Source organism: Macaca mulatta, chromosome 19 (assembly GCF_049350105.2).
Source record: "Macaca mulatta isolate MMU2019108-1 chromosome 19, T2T-MMU8v2.0, whole genome shotgun sequence".
Classification (NCBI taxonomy): Eukaryota; Metazoa; Chordata; class Mammalia; order Primates; family Cercopithecidae; genus Macaca; species Macaca mulatta.
This window is the reverse complement of record NC_133424.1, coordinates 52790994-52805660: the sequence shown is the minus strand read 5'-3', so window position 1 is coordinate 52805660 and position 14667 is coordinate 52790994. Positions and strand designations below refer to the sequence as shown.

At 44.4% G+C, this 14667-nt stretch overlaps 1 protein-coding gene and 1 long non-coding RNA gene across 4 annotated transcripts in view; one reads left to right on the top strand and one right to left on the bottom strand.

The window, feature by feature from the left end:
- LOC707824 (CEA cell adhesion molecule 3) overlaps positions 1-1381 on the bottom strand; it is a 58754-nt gene extending 57373 nt beyond the window's left edge. For 2 of the 3 annotated variants that reach the window (XM_077983017.1, XM_077983019.1), the window contains exon 1: positions 1185-1381. The gene's annotated coding sequence lies outside the window, so the exon portion shown is untranslated. The remainder of the gene's footprint in view (positions 1-1184) is intronic. The other variant, XM_077983018.1, reaches the window with a different exon arrangement.
- LOC144337547 (uncharacterized) lies at positions 1277-14405 on the top strand. Its single transcript, XR_013410753.1, has 2 exons — positions 1277-1405; positions 11319-14405. It is a non-coding gene; the product is annotated as an uncharacterized LOC144337547 (long non-coding RNA).
- The last annotated feature ends 262 nt before the right edge of the window (positions 14406-14667 follow it).

The following is a 14667-nucleotide window of genomic DNA, read 5'->3' as shown; positions in this document are numbered from 1 at the left end:
GCTTTGAGTCCAGGCTGAGGACACTAGCCTGGGTGTCTGTCACAGTGATGGAAAAACCTTCCCTTCCTGAATGGGGGTTTAGGTCCCAGGGCTATGGGGCTCAGCAGCTTCTAGAGCGCTCTCTCTACAAAGCTAGGAACTTGGAGTGGAGAAGGGTGGAAATTGGAGTGGAGAAGGGTGAACATCTCCTGATTTTAAGAGACACTAAATATGTAATAAAGCTGTTTCGCCTCAATGTGGCCCTTGGGGAGATGGTGCTCCCAGGTGGAAATATACATGGGGCTAACCTCTCTTCTGCATTGTTTCTTTGCAAAGGGCTTGGCCACTTTGGTTGTAGTGAAAACTGGAGCAGATTAGAAAGCCTTAGCCAAAGGTCTGCTACCCGAATGGTGCACTGTTGCAGCAGGGCTTGGTGTGGCTAAAGCTTCAAGTATGGACACCACCTGGTGACAGGATTTTCTTCCGTTTATTAGCTACCATTAAATAGCATTAAAATATGTGCATGCTTGGTGCATTCTAAAGAATGTAAAGAATACAAGCAAAGTTTGAGATCTGACTGAGCAACATAGTGAGACTTTGACTCTAAAAAAAAAAAAGAAAAAGAAAAAAAGAAAAACTAGGCAGGCAGAGTGGTGCACACTTCTAGCCCTACTTGCTTGGAAGACTGAGGCAGGATGACTGCTTCAGCCCAAGAGTTTGAGCTGTAATGAGCTATGATTGCACCATTGTACTCCAAGCTTGGGTGACAGAGTAAGATCCTATCTTAAAACAAACAAACAAACAAAGAATATAAGCAAAGAGTTCCTTATCTTTTATGAATATATAGTTGCCTTCAATACCCTCCCACTACTGCCACCAAGTTTGACCCCGGGGAAATGCATTACTCTTCTGGAAAAGGCTTAGAGGCAAAGGCATGGGAGCAAATATCTGTTGAACCAATATGTACATATGTATATATTTGCCAGCTGTAGTTGCAGACATTTTCACATACAATATTTCATTTAACCCTCACAACACTGGATGTAAGTACAGTTTACTCCTTTCAGTAAATGAGGAAACTGGCACTGAGAAAGGCTCAATTGCTCCCAGTCCAGTAGCTGAAAGGGCTACATTTTGATGCCCCTGTGGCCTGTTTGGCTCCATTTCCTCCCCACGTTTTCCCCTTCATAGACAGTCTTATTTACCTGGATTCGGGCTGCTAGAGACCATGGACATCAGCATTAGTGGTAGCAACAGGAGGAGGGAAGAGATTGTAATTTTTATTGTGACTGTCGGTGGAGCTGTGTGTTGCTTGAAGAGTATATGAAAGGTTCCCAGTTGGAAGCTCCTGATCTCCGGGGATGGCTCATCCTGGTGGTCTGCGGTATAGTCCCAGGGCAGTGTTCCTATTCGAGGGCAAGAACAGGTGAGATCATGCTTTCCTGCTGTTAGGTAACAGATTAGACCATGTGCTTTACGGGAATCTGGGAAGTGAAACTGGTCAAACAAAAGAAATGCAGCATTCTTAAGAACATGAGAAGGTGACTGATAACTTGGCAGCCGTGCCAGTTCTCTCCTGTACTCCTTTGCAGCCTCCTCACACCCCAATGCCTCATGGTTTCTTCCTCAAGTCTTTTTTCTCATTTGAATTTTCTTGTACCTTTCAATGACCTTCTCTATCTGAGTATTTGGCAGGAAAGTGGGTGTTACGTGTTGGTGGAGGAGACGTTGACAAGGTCTCTTTCCCCTCCTGCTCCCATCCTTTTAAAAATATCAGCAATAGTAGTGTTGTTGCCTGGGAAGTTGCCCTGTCCTCTCTCTCTTCACAATTTCCTTCAATTCTGTAGCCACATAAGGTAGCAGCAGAGCAGGATCCCGGACAAGAGGCAGCTCCCCTGCCCAGAACACCGCCCCGGAGCAGTGGGTGACACCAGGCCTCCTTGTGTGTCCATCAGGAAGGTGGCCATGGCTTAGCTGTTCTGGTCCAAAGGAGAGGGAACTGGATTGGGGGAAGAGACCCCCAGAGCTGCAGGTCCCAGAGGGTTTGAGAAATAGGAGCCACAGAAGGGAAGGAGCCAGCTGCTGGGGCGCCTGGCTCCAGCCCTTGTTTGGAAATGGCCCCAGGTCAAAGAAGAAAGGTAATAATACTTTAAGTAAACATTAGGGGCATAGAATATCAGCACTCACTAAACTTGACATTTATTTGAGACTTTAGGAAATGTGCGCAAAGGGAGAGGAGAGGCTGGGCTTGAATGCTGGGTGATATTCATGGGGGCTGAAGGGAAGGCAAACAAGGGAGCCCTCCCTGGAAGCCTCCAGGCAGGAGCGAGAACAGGTGGCATGACTTTGTTTCCCTGAAAAGAGGGAAGAGGGAAGGCATAAGTCAAAGCCCTTTGATTTTTGTTTGACTGTTCTTCTCTCTCTGTGTTTTCAACTTGTCCCAGCCTGTTGACTGATGCAGAGTTCATTGTGGACTTTGCTACTGCAGGGTTTATAAAGCACTGCAGGGGCCAGGGACTGTGCTAGGCAGTGGAGACTGTGTCCAAGCTGAAGACTCAGGCTGGGCCTAAGATTGTTCTGATGCAAATCACGGATGTGGCTTTGTTCTGGAAAACTCTAAAAATGGTCTCTGCCTTCAGGAGGCTCAAGTCTAAGCAGGGAGATGACATCCATTTCATAAAACCTAGAGATATGAGTGCAGTCATCTCTCAAAGTGGCAGGTGTGCAGGGGGACTGAGAGGAACTTGGTCGGGTGGAACTTGAGCTGGAGATGGGGGAGGATTTGTGTTGGTGGAGGGCAGAGAGGAGGGCCGTGCAGAGCAGGGGTGTGTTGTAGGAGAGGTGCCCCCTGGAGCTCAGTGGATGGGGATCTTAGAGGACAGGAGCTGTTTGTGTTCATTTTTGTATTCCCTGAACTCACACAGGGCCTGGCATTTTGGGAGTATTCTATAAATGACTGTTGAATGGAATGATGGTTTTGTAGCCCATTAACTGGGCCTGATGTATTAGAAAGTGTGTGAAAATGCAGCCCATTAGCAGAAAGAAAATCTTACTGAAAAAATGATCCCATGTATGCATAGAGCCTGGTGCGGCCACTTTACTTATGCTGCTGAGTTCTGCATCAGTCCACACTGAGGTCACTGCAGGGGCCAGGAACTCCTCCTCAGACCTTCCTCCGGGTGCCTCAGTCTCTTTACCCCTCTGTTCTCCCAGGTCCTGCTCCCTGTCAGTTCACTCCATCTGGTTTCCCCTCCATGCACTTGGGGTGGGTGTTGCACCCTGTGTGTCATCAGAGGGGGCTTCGGGTCCTTCAGATCCATTGACTAAAACATCCCCAACACGAATGGAGTTTCCTCTTGTTAATATGATAGCTTCTTACAATGCATCTTGAGAACATTATTTGTGTTAAGAGTCTGTCTGACATACAGAGGCCCTTCTTTCCCCATGAAGGAGGTAAGGGGAAGTTGGGAGAAAACACTACCCTGCCTGGGTTACTTATTTCCCTCTTGTACAGTGTACTTGGTAGACGTTCAAAATATTTGTTGACTTTGACCATGATCCACATGGCTCTCATACAGTCATTTATTCACACATATATTCAGTGAGGCTTTGAGTGCCTAGTGTGTGCCTGGTATTTGCTAGACGGTGGATGCTGAGATCAGGTGTGCTATACAGCTGCACCTAGGGTGACCGAATCCACCTGCCCTGCTTTACAGACGTGGAAGTTAAAGTGCAGGGAAGTTACAGGATTAGTTCAATGTCACAAGGTCACCAGCCTCAAAGTTACAGGAGTAAAGTAAGTTTCCTGACTTGCTGGATTTTCTGTTAGTGTGCAGCTACCTGGCTACTGCAGGTGCAGATGTGGTGAGCTCTGATGGGAGAGAGGACGTTCAGAGTGAAGTGGGAGCCCTGAGCACCCTGGATTAGCCAGGAGGACATGCCGGGTCCCGCTGTGACTGCACAAAGGACCATCAGGGACATTTGCATTCTCTTTTTCACTCTGAGCTTGAAATGAGAAAAACTGATCCCAGAAAACCAACAGCAGATTTTTCACAGGGCACTGGTGAGACACATCAGAGAAGCCTGTGCTGATATCTGTCACGGTGTTTCTCACTGAATGGTAATGGTCTGGCTTTGAGTGGGTTCCGTCCACAGCCTGGAGCTCTGTGAGGCAGGGACCAGGTGTGATTCACCTTTGTCTCTCCAGTGACAGTACATGGCAGGCTCCGATAAATATTCCTTCCTTCCTCCCTCCCTCCTTCCTTTCTCCTTCCTTCCTTCCTTCCTTCCTTCCTTCCTTGCTTTTTTTCTTTCTTCTTTCTTTTTTGATGGAGTCTTGCTCTGTCACCTGGCTGGAGTGCAGTGGCGCGATCTCAACTCGCTGTAACCTGGGATTCAAGTGAACCCTACCTGCTGGGTCCAAGCGATTCTCCTGCCTCAGACTCCCGAGTAGCCGGGACTACAGGCGTGCGCCACCATGCCCAGCTAATTTTTGTATTTTTAGTAAAGATGGGGTTTCACCATGTTGGCCAGGATGGTCTCGATCTCTTGACCTCGTGATCCACCCGCCTCAGCCTCCCAAAGTGCTGGGACTACAGGTGTGAGCCACAGTGCCAAGCCTCCAATAAATATTTCTTACAAATAAAAAGGAATAAAAAGTAGACACCTGCACAGGTGTGGGATGACTGAGCAGTGGCATAAGCAGGAAAAGTCAGCGTCCCCAGGATCAGCTGATGTGGCATTTGGCTTCTAGGTAGGGGTGAGGCACCAGGACAGGGACGGGGGTCCTGTGGCTCTGCTGCTCTGGGGAACACTCCTAGGATTCATAGTGTCTGTTGTTGTTACTGCGCTTCACTTGCCCATGGGAACGTGATCAGAGGGTGTGGGGCTTCAGGTGACCCCACATGGGAAACGGCCGAGGAATGGTGGTATGGGCGGCACATGGTTTTTTTTTTAAATTTTTTAAACCAATATTTGAAGGTCGGTTGTATGAAAAGCTGTTAGACTTATACAGCCTACAGAGAGTAGGATGAGGTTCAGTGACTGTGAATCAGACACGTTTTGTCTCAGGATGAAAAAGAACTGTCACAGTACAGTAAGTTTCCTTGGAAAATTACGAGTTTACTGGCGGAGTTCAGGCTGAGGCTGACGTTGAAAATACCTGTTAGGGTAAGTTTTAACGTTACAACGGCAGAGCTTGGCCGGGAACCATTTCCTACTGATATCACATAGTAAGTATTATAAAAACTGTCCTTTGCAATGGGACATTTCTTTATGATGCAGGCTGAACCCCCTCTGACAGTTACTTCCGGTTTTTGTGGGTGGTTATAACTCTCTCATCTCATCTGTGACTTGGAGTTCATCCCCTAAACCCTCCCTGCTCCAGCCCCATCCGGTCCTTGACTGGTGAGACCGGTTAAGAGTTAGGTGCATTTTCTGATGATGGTCACAAGGTGGCAGTACTGCCTCTCTGGCTTTTCCTGAAGCCTCTACCCGGATGTGGGCGAGTCTAAGAGGCTGTTAGGATTAAGAGAAAGTCACGAATGAGGTAATATGTATATGCTATTTTCCTTCTTTCTCCTGTGAGGTAACAAAGTTCAGATGAGAGTGAAATCATTGCATTTTAGAACTGGAAGACATTTCAGAGAACTGCTTCACAATCTTTAATGTGCTCACAGGCCCCCCCAAGTTCTTGTTAAAATACAGATTGTGATCCTTCTGGTGGGGTCTGAGATTCTGCATTTCAAAGGAGTTTTTGGACATGTCGTTGCTGCTGGTTGGTGGGCCACACTTTGAGTAGCAAGGCTTGAGGGTCATTTAGAGATTAATTCTCACTCCATGTGATTTATGGAGGAAGAGAGACCAAACTGCAGAGAGAGAATGTAACTTGCGCTCCATAGCCATGTCCTTACTTTATGACTTTTTCCATTTAAACCAGGGCTTCAGCTTCTCCATCCAGTTCTTTCTCCACGCATCTCATGGCTCCTTCACTGTCGTTGGTGGCATCTCTTTAGCTTAGGAACCCAGAACCCCATTTTCACACCCTCTTTTGTCTTGGCTCAAGGTTTCACTTTGACTGGTTTTGCCCTTACTCAAAACCTTCAGTGGCTTTTCCGTAATCCAAAAATCAAGTTTGCATGTCTGTCTGGTGTTCATGCCTCTGCAACATATGATCCCCCTTTAGCAAGTTTACCTAACTTCCCTGTTTTAAAATCGGTTCTTTCTGCTTTAGCTCTCTCCACTCCCACCTGTTCCCTACACATACCCTGTTCAGGTCTACGGCGGTGGCACGGGCTCCGGTGTTACACTCACTGAGGTTCTAATCCCACATCCACTAACAACTGTGGCAAGTTACTTCCCCTTTCTGAAGATGAGCGTCCTCCTGTGAAATATCCTCATATGATGTTTGAGAAGAGTAAATAAAATAACATCTGCAAACCCACTCTTATTCCGGGGGCCCTCTTCAAAACTGGCATCTCTGGTGGGGCCTGTGTGCATCTTTGTGCATCTAGAGTGGTGCAAAGTGTGCATCTTTGCATGTGTTGTGTATTTTTATCACACGATTCATCATTTCCTTCCCATCAGTGGCAATTAGGAGCTCATCTCAGGCTTAGGATAGTAACATTATATGACATTTGTTTTCACTATGATAAAGGTCTCTCTGAAGTCTGAATAGAAAATCCGCCAGGAGGGTTGGATGCTTTTCTTAGGCTTCTGTTTCTCTTTGTCTCTGCTTTCCTAAGGCTGAGGCTTTCGGGGCCTAACCCAGATCCTTCCCGTTTTGTGAAATCTTCAACCATTTCTGACCCAGTTGATCCCACCCTTCTGTAAATTGTTTTACCCATGTATTGGCATTTAATTATGTGCCAGTCCTCCCAGTGAGGCCCCACAGGAAGGATGGAAGGCTGTTGGCCTTGTGAGAATTGAAGGTGAATTGAGTGAGTTCTTTTCTTACTACCCCCTGAGTGTTAGAGCTGCTGTCTCTTTTTTTTTCAGCTAGTGCCAACAGCAGTCCCCTCTGCACCAGCAGCACCAGACCCTGGCAGGCATGTGAATGCCTTAGGGATTGCTCTTGTCAGGGTCCTTCCTGCCTCTGGGTTTTGGTGAAATTGGCATTTCCTTTTGCATGTTATTAGATGGTCCCTCGTAGGAGGGGATTTATGATATTCCTTTACGGAGAACCCAAGGTAATAACTCTAGGGAGGCTCAGCACACTATCCTCTTGCTTAAACAGCCAGGTGACAGGAGATTTGTACACATTCCTAGTTTGTAAAATTTACAACAGTCTTTATTCTCTTACTTCAGAAGATATTAAGGACAAAGGACCAAGTGGGGAGGGCAGGGTGGTTTAGGGGAGGTCATGTACCTCTGACACGGATTCCGTGAATTTTTCATGCAACTATACCCGGAAGTGTACATCTCTGCATATGTGGTCATATATTTCTATCACATGGTTTATAATTTCCTTCTTCTCAGTGACAATTAGGAGTTTACATCAGGCTTATGATAGTAAAATTATATGGGTGTGTGCTTTCTCTACAATGCAGGTTTCTCTGAGGTCTGGAGAGAAAATACTCCAGAAGGGCTGGACACCTTACTCAGCATTTTGCCTCTCTCTCTCTCTCTCTCTCTTTCTCTCTCTTTCTCTCTCTCTTTTTGAGACAGGATCTTGCTCTGTTGCCCAGCCTGGAGCACAGTGGTGCAATCTTGGCTCACTGCAGCCTCAACCTTCTGGACCCAAGCAATCTTCCCACCTCAGCCTCCCAAGTAACTAGGAGTACAGGCACGTACTACACATGCCTGGCTATTTTTTTTTTTTTTTTTTTTTTGTAGAAATGAGGTTTCACCATGTTGCCCAGGCTGGTCTTGAACACCTGAGCTCAAGTTATCTGGCTGCCTTGATCTCTCAAAGTGCTGGGATTACAGTTGTGAGCACCTGGCGCTGCCTTCTCTTTTTATTGGACAACAGTCTACTCCCCATCATTTTCCCAATCAGGAGATTTCTGGCCTTCCATTCCCCTACCATGGGCCCATGCCAAATATTGTGTCTGGAACTGGATGTTGGGCCCAGGGAATGGCTTCCTGACTGATTTCCAGGATTCTAATCTTCGCTGTCTAAGCTGTGGGTTTCCAATCCTGGATGCTGGTTAGTCACCTGTAGGGCATTTAAAACCTACCAATGCCTGTGCCTTTTCCCAGGAATGTCTGATTTGATTGGTCCATAGTGTGGCCCGGAGTATTGGTCACTTAAAAATGCTTCCAAAGAAAATAGCCATTTTACAGTGGAGGAACTTTAGCCCAGTGCTCAAAGTTAACATCTCCAGTAATCAGAGATATCGACATCTTAGGGCATCTTAATATGATGCATGGAGAAGGCGCAGCATCACATCTGTGCTATTCTTGTCTAAAGTGCATCATCTGAGTTTAATCAGGAGAAAATATTAGAAAAGCCCAAACTGAGGGCCATGCTACAAAATAACTCCAGTACTCTCCATAAATGCGAAGGTCATGAAGGCAAAAGAAATTCTGAGGAACTGTCCCAGATTAAGGGAGACTGAGAGGACAGAACAATGAGATGCAATGTGTCATCCCGGATTGGATCCTGGTCTAGAAAGAGGACATCACTGGGAAGACAGAAGGGATTTGAATAAGGTCTGCAATGTATTTACTGTACAATGTCAGTGATCATTTATTGATTTTAATGTTTGCACTGTGGTTATCTAAAACAATATTTGGGAAAGTTGAGTGAAAAGTATATGGGGACTCTATTTTTGGAAAACTTTTGAAAGTCTGAAATTATTTCAAAATAAGAAGTTAAAAAAAAGAAAAGAAAAGATGAAAGCTTCCAGATAATTCTATTAAGTTGCCAGAGTTCAGAACCACTTCTTTAAGTTATCTTGCCTATGACCATTGTAATCGAGTACCCCTATTTTTCTAGAGGTGGCCTACTTTTTAAAATTATTTTAACAGAAACAATTATTTTATTTCTCATAGCCCCACATTGTTGCTAGACCAATGGGTAGTGTCCTGATTTGGGTTAGAACCATCCTGGTGGCAAAAACTGCTTGTAACATTGGCCCTGCTTGAGGGATAGGAATATACCTCTGTTTTGGAGCTTCCTGCTTTTACATCCTCTATATGAAAATACAAGGCAGGCTTTCCCAGAGATCTTCTAGACCTTATATCATAATGCTCCAAACTGTATCACCTATAAGCCTGGGTACTCATAAATATTTTTAACTCCAAATAAATCGGTTCCATTCTGCTGTCCAATGACTATGCCCCCTTTCAGCAAAAAGTAGGCAGAACATATGTGACACCCATATCCCATAAAGATAAAATAAAACTTGGCAGTGGAAAATTGTAACTGAGTACCCCCATTTTTCTAGAGATGGTTTAATTATTTCCCTCTGTCTCTTTTCTCATTTTTCCAGCACCCCGTTTCCTATTTAACCCTTCAGAAATGTATATATACAACCTTCCCCATCACCAGACACTCCCTAAAGGGCAAGTTCTTCTACATAGGTGCTCCGTGACGGGTCTGTCCTCAAGAGTTGACAGTTGATCAGCAGACCATAGCATACCTGCCATGGACCTTTCATCTTTAGGGAATTGCCTCAGAACTACCATCCTGGGCTGCCTCAGAACTCAGACACTTTCAGAGGGCGCGTCGGAAGCATATCCAGTTGACCATTTTTGTAACTTACTTCTGTCCAGGAAAGTGCCAACTCAGCTGCCCAGGAGATAACTGCCTGGTAGCAGGAGGACCAGACAGTTATCTACTTCTCATTTCCTCTCTTCCTCATTTGTTAGTCATTCTTGCTCATTTCCTCTCTTACCTCATAAAAATACCTGCTTTTTGCTCCAAAGGTGAAGCAGCACATTTAAAGGCAGAATGCTGTGTGCCCCTTCCTCCAAGCTAGCTTTGGAATAAAGTTACTTTTTTTGTATCAGACCCTGCTTTTTTTTTTTTTTCAGACGGAGTCTCGCTCTGTCGCCCGGGCTGGAGTGCAGAGGCGCGATCTTGGCTCACTGCGAGCTGTGCCTCCCGGGTTCACGCCATTCTCCTGTCTCAGCCTCCTGAGTAGCTGAGACTACAGGCGCCCGCCACCACGCCCAGCTAATTTTTTGTATTTTTAGTAGAGATGGGGTTTCACCGTGTTAGCCAGGATGGTCTCGATCTCCTGACCTCATGATCTGCCCGCCTCATCCTCCCAAAGTGCTGCGATTACAGGCGTGAGCCACCGCGCTCGGCCCAGACCTTGCTTTTGTTAGTGGGACTCTACATGCAGCCTGCAACTAATCTGTTTTTGGTTTCACTGTCAGAGTAATCTTCCTGGAAATGCTCTTTGTCATGTTTCTGACCTTCTCAAATATTTCCAGTGACTCCTATCATCCATAGGATGAAGTTCCAGTTCCTTAGGCTGCCGTTCAAAGCCCCCATAACACAGCCCCAGTCTACTCTCTTGGTCTGTGTAGAAAGACTTGACGCACATTTTATGTTTTCATGTCTGAACTTATTCTAATTCTTTCACTCCTTCCCACAATACCTTCAACTGTCTTCTCAGCCTCCTGAGCTGTTCTTTGTCTAAGGCTCATTTCAGACCCTGACTCTTCATTGAAGCCCGTGTGGTTATTTCTGTTAGAAGCAGTCATCCTGTCTTTCTTTGAATTCATGTAGGCTTTCATCTGCAGTGAAACATGACCTTTAGATTCAGAAATATGTGAGTCGGAATCCTGGTTCCACCTTTGACCAATTCTGAGGTAAAGGACGAGTTAATTGATGTCTTGGGATAGAGGCATAATAGTGCCTACTTAAAGTGTCATTGGGGACATTAGATAAGATGGAAATATAAAGGTCCCAGCACGTTGCAGGTTCCTTCCCCAATACTTTTGTAGCTCAGTGCTCCCCAAAGCTACTGTGGGTTGTGCAGAGGCTCTTATCAACATTTTCTGGAGAGCCTTTAAAAAATATTTGTGCCTGGTCATCATTAAAATGAGAGACACTCTTGAACTGGACTGAATGCCTGGGGCTTTAAAGAGTTCAATTGAGATTTTTTTTTTTCCCCTGGAAAACAACTCGGTAAATAAGTGAACTGTGGACAGAGGAATGTAACCCAATAGGGGAGAAGGAAGGGACAATGGGTTTCTAAATGGGAGAAAGCTGCGATGCCTTCCACACCCATGTCTTTGACCTCAGTCAGACAGCATCGAGGAAGTACAACTCCTAAAATTATGTAAGGGAAAATAAAAATCTCGGGAGTGTCACACTCATTACACCAAAGGGATAGTTCAATCTGGAGGCTGAGTCATATAATGCCACCATCTTTTTTTTCCAGACGAGCAACTGTTACTACACGACCTTGTGTCAAAGCATTGAACATTAACCAGACCTCCACAAGAAGGTGAAAAGGCCTCAGGCAACTCTAGATGACTGCCTTCACAAATTGTTCTTTGCTGGGCTTGAAACCTTTCAAGATGTATATCCTTCCACAAAACAAGGACATGTCCATTGTAACTTTAGGTTTGCAATCTAAGATTTCACACTGATAATGCTTATCTATCCAAGAAGAAAGACAAGATGAGACCAATCATTCTTTCCTCTACTTGTATCTTCCTACCTGCCTTCCCCCCTTTGAGGAGATGTATAAATACCAGGCCTCCTGAAAACCTCTTCAAAGACAACACAAGCCACAGATGGTTTCTATGACTTATGTTTTTCCAGGATGCACCCTCAAGCTCTGGCTCAGTAAACCTCAATGAACTAAGACACCTGCTTGCCTCAGTCACTCATTTTGGTTAACATTTTGGTGACCATGAAGGGATCCTCTGAATGCAGCTTAGCCCCTGAGGCTTGCAGTGATTCTCCTGTTTACGCTCAGTATCAACTATTGAGCGTTAGCTCTGACCAAATATGTGACTTTCCAAGGACTGAATCCTCTCCCTCTTGAGGTTCCTGCTCCCCCCAATTTTTCGTGTGAGATCTGAGTTTTGTTTTGCCATGGAACTCCTCTACTCATGGAGCTCTGCTCACTTCCTATAAGGAAGGTGAGTTTCCTTCTTCTGTGGCAATGGAGAGCAGCCTTCAGCTTGGTCCCCTCTCAGATAAAGAGCTGGGTTGGGATTTTAAAATGTGGTAGCTGCAGGTTAAAGTTTATGGCTAGTTGGCTTTAACCTCTCCTCGTGCTTACAGTGTTTAATAGGATGTAATATGTAAAGTGCAATTGCTTTTTGTGTTTTTGGATTTTGTCATTCCTCTTTTGAGTTTGACCAACTCTTGGCCCTGTCTAGTGTCCACAACACCTTCCAACTTGGTCAAACCCAGCAGGAGCTCTACATTATGGTGAGCGGGCCTCAAAATTGGCTAACACCCCTACAACTGCAGAACATCAAGTTCAACCTCTAGGAATCACCTGTCAGTTGAAGGAAATAAGAATATTTTACCCAAAATTATATTTCTTTGACACATTTTGAGATGTCTGTCGGAGGGCCAGCAAGCGGAAATGGCCCTGCAAAGCTGTCTTTCATGGGAAAATTGGCATCTCTAGAGAATACCCATTAATACAGGCAGGCTTTCTCTTGTCTGGATCTGGGAAAAAAGAATGGAGCCTGAGACCTTAAAGACCTGAATGAAATATTTACCATCTATTCTCTCTGAGGGCTGCTACCTGTGAGGTTTCATCTATATAACAAGACCATCTTTGTTAGCCAAACTTCCTCCTTTCTCCCTCCCATAACCTGTCTTGCTACTTAAACCTGATTTACCACCATACCACCAGCATGTTTTTGGCCATGCAGGAATCCAGGAAATCAACCACCAAAAGGGTAAGACTTTATATCAGCGAGGCTCCTGGCTTCTCTCTCCCTGTGCAATTTGGTCAAGCAGACAGGAAAAATCAGTTTTCTCTGCAAAATTTTGGTTAACAGGAGAAGATTTGTGTATGACTAACCTGGGTGTAGTGATTCTGGTGTAGTATTTGGTGCATTTTTCCATATGAATATTTATATTGCTGAATCCCTTTCCTTCCAGAAATAGTCTTTTCCTTTATCTCTTTCCTTCTGTGTTGTTCACAAAGAAGGGTACCAAATAAAATTCCCTCTCATCTTGTTTTATGTCATCGAGGGTTTGATTTGTGACCAAGTGGCCAAGTGGGAGCACTTGCTCTTGGTCCCCACCATCTGGGAGGTGTGATTTTTGAGTCACATTCAGGTGATCAGCCTGAAAATGACTGGGACCTGAGATTTTTTTGTTTTGCTTTGTTTGTTCCAAATAAGTTGAGCTCCCAGGAGGATTTGTTATAAGAAGTCCCATCTATAAGGGGTTTTTGTTGTCCCAACCCTTGTTGCCTGGTTAGTGCTGTAGAAACAAGAGTCTTTTGCTGTCCTGTTCTATTCCTGGGAGGGAATCTTTTATTCTGTTGGGGGGCAGATCTTTGGGATTGCTTCATCACTGAAGAAACTGCTGGATTGAGTCATGATTGGGATCAGTACACCACTGGAAATTCTAATTGCTAACGGCCAGACGATGGATCCTTTAAATTGGACTCCTACATTAAAAAAAGATTTTGGAGATCTTTTATTTCAAATAAGTGATGGAAAGATAAAACTAAAAGAAAAAGACACATCATAGTGTTATGGCTAGCTTTAAAAATTCCTCTTGAGTAAATTACAAAAATTTGACCTAAAACAAAGTTAAAATCCTTTGTGAGCTCAAACTACTTGCTATAGATCTTCTGAGAGAATATGAATAAAAGCCACTCCACGTTCTCTTCTAATAGTTAAAAATCTATGATTTAACTACTGCAGCCTGGGTTTAATTCTAGGTCAGGAAACTAGTCCCTTTTAGTTTTATATTTGTGTGATTTTTTACTTTTTTTGGGGGGTACTCATTCATCTCTTTGGATATGCCTTGCACATCTGTGGTTAAGTCACAACCCTGGCTAAGGCTTATTAGTTTTAATTGGGAGTGTGGCTTTGGTAAAACAAAATTCAAAAAATCAGAAATACCGGTTGTTTGTCCCAGCTAAAATCTGATAACAAGGAACCTAAAGGAATTTTTTTAAAAAAGAGATCTATGGTTAAAAGTCAGCTGAATTAAAAACCAACACTCAAGACCTTCTCACTTTTTCTTTTTTGTGTCCTTTTAAAAAATTCTGTCTCCAGTTGACTGAAATATTTTGAATTATGTGTTTTGCCTTTCTTTTTGCTTCCTTTCTTAAAAATTATTCTTCCATTGATTTCTATGTGCCCCTCCTTCCTGTTGCTACCCTGGATGCCACATGAGTGGACCTAAACAATTTCTAACAACTTGAGACCCCTTAGGGAAAACAGAAAAGATGCCACAGGCTCCTAGTTTTGGGAGAAACCTCTGTTTTCCCTCATGGAGCCTCAAGAATTTTAAATAAACAGATTTCTGTTAGATCTCACACTCTTTTCTGTTGTGCTATCTGATGTTTTTTGGCTTCTGGAGGCATCAGAGATTACTTCATACTGTAAAAATATTTGAGCTTGTGTGTGTGATGGTTGCTGGGTCAGGGGTGAGAGCTACAGTTTTGGAGATGACTGACAGTGGTTACAATAAATATGATTACTTCAGAGGGCTACTCATTTCTTTGCATGTTTAGATAAGAAAGACACGGTTTAAACAATTAGAAAAATGCCTTTGCAGCAAAGTACACTGTGGAAGCA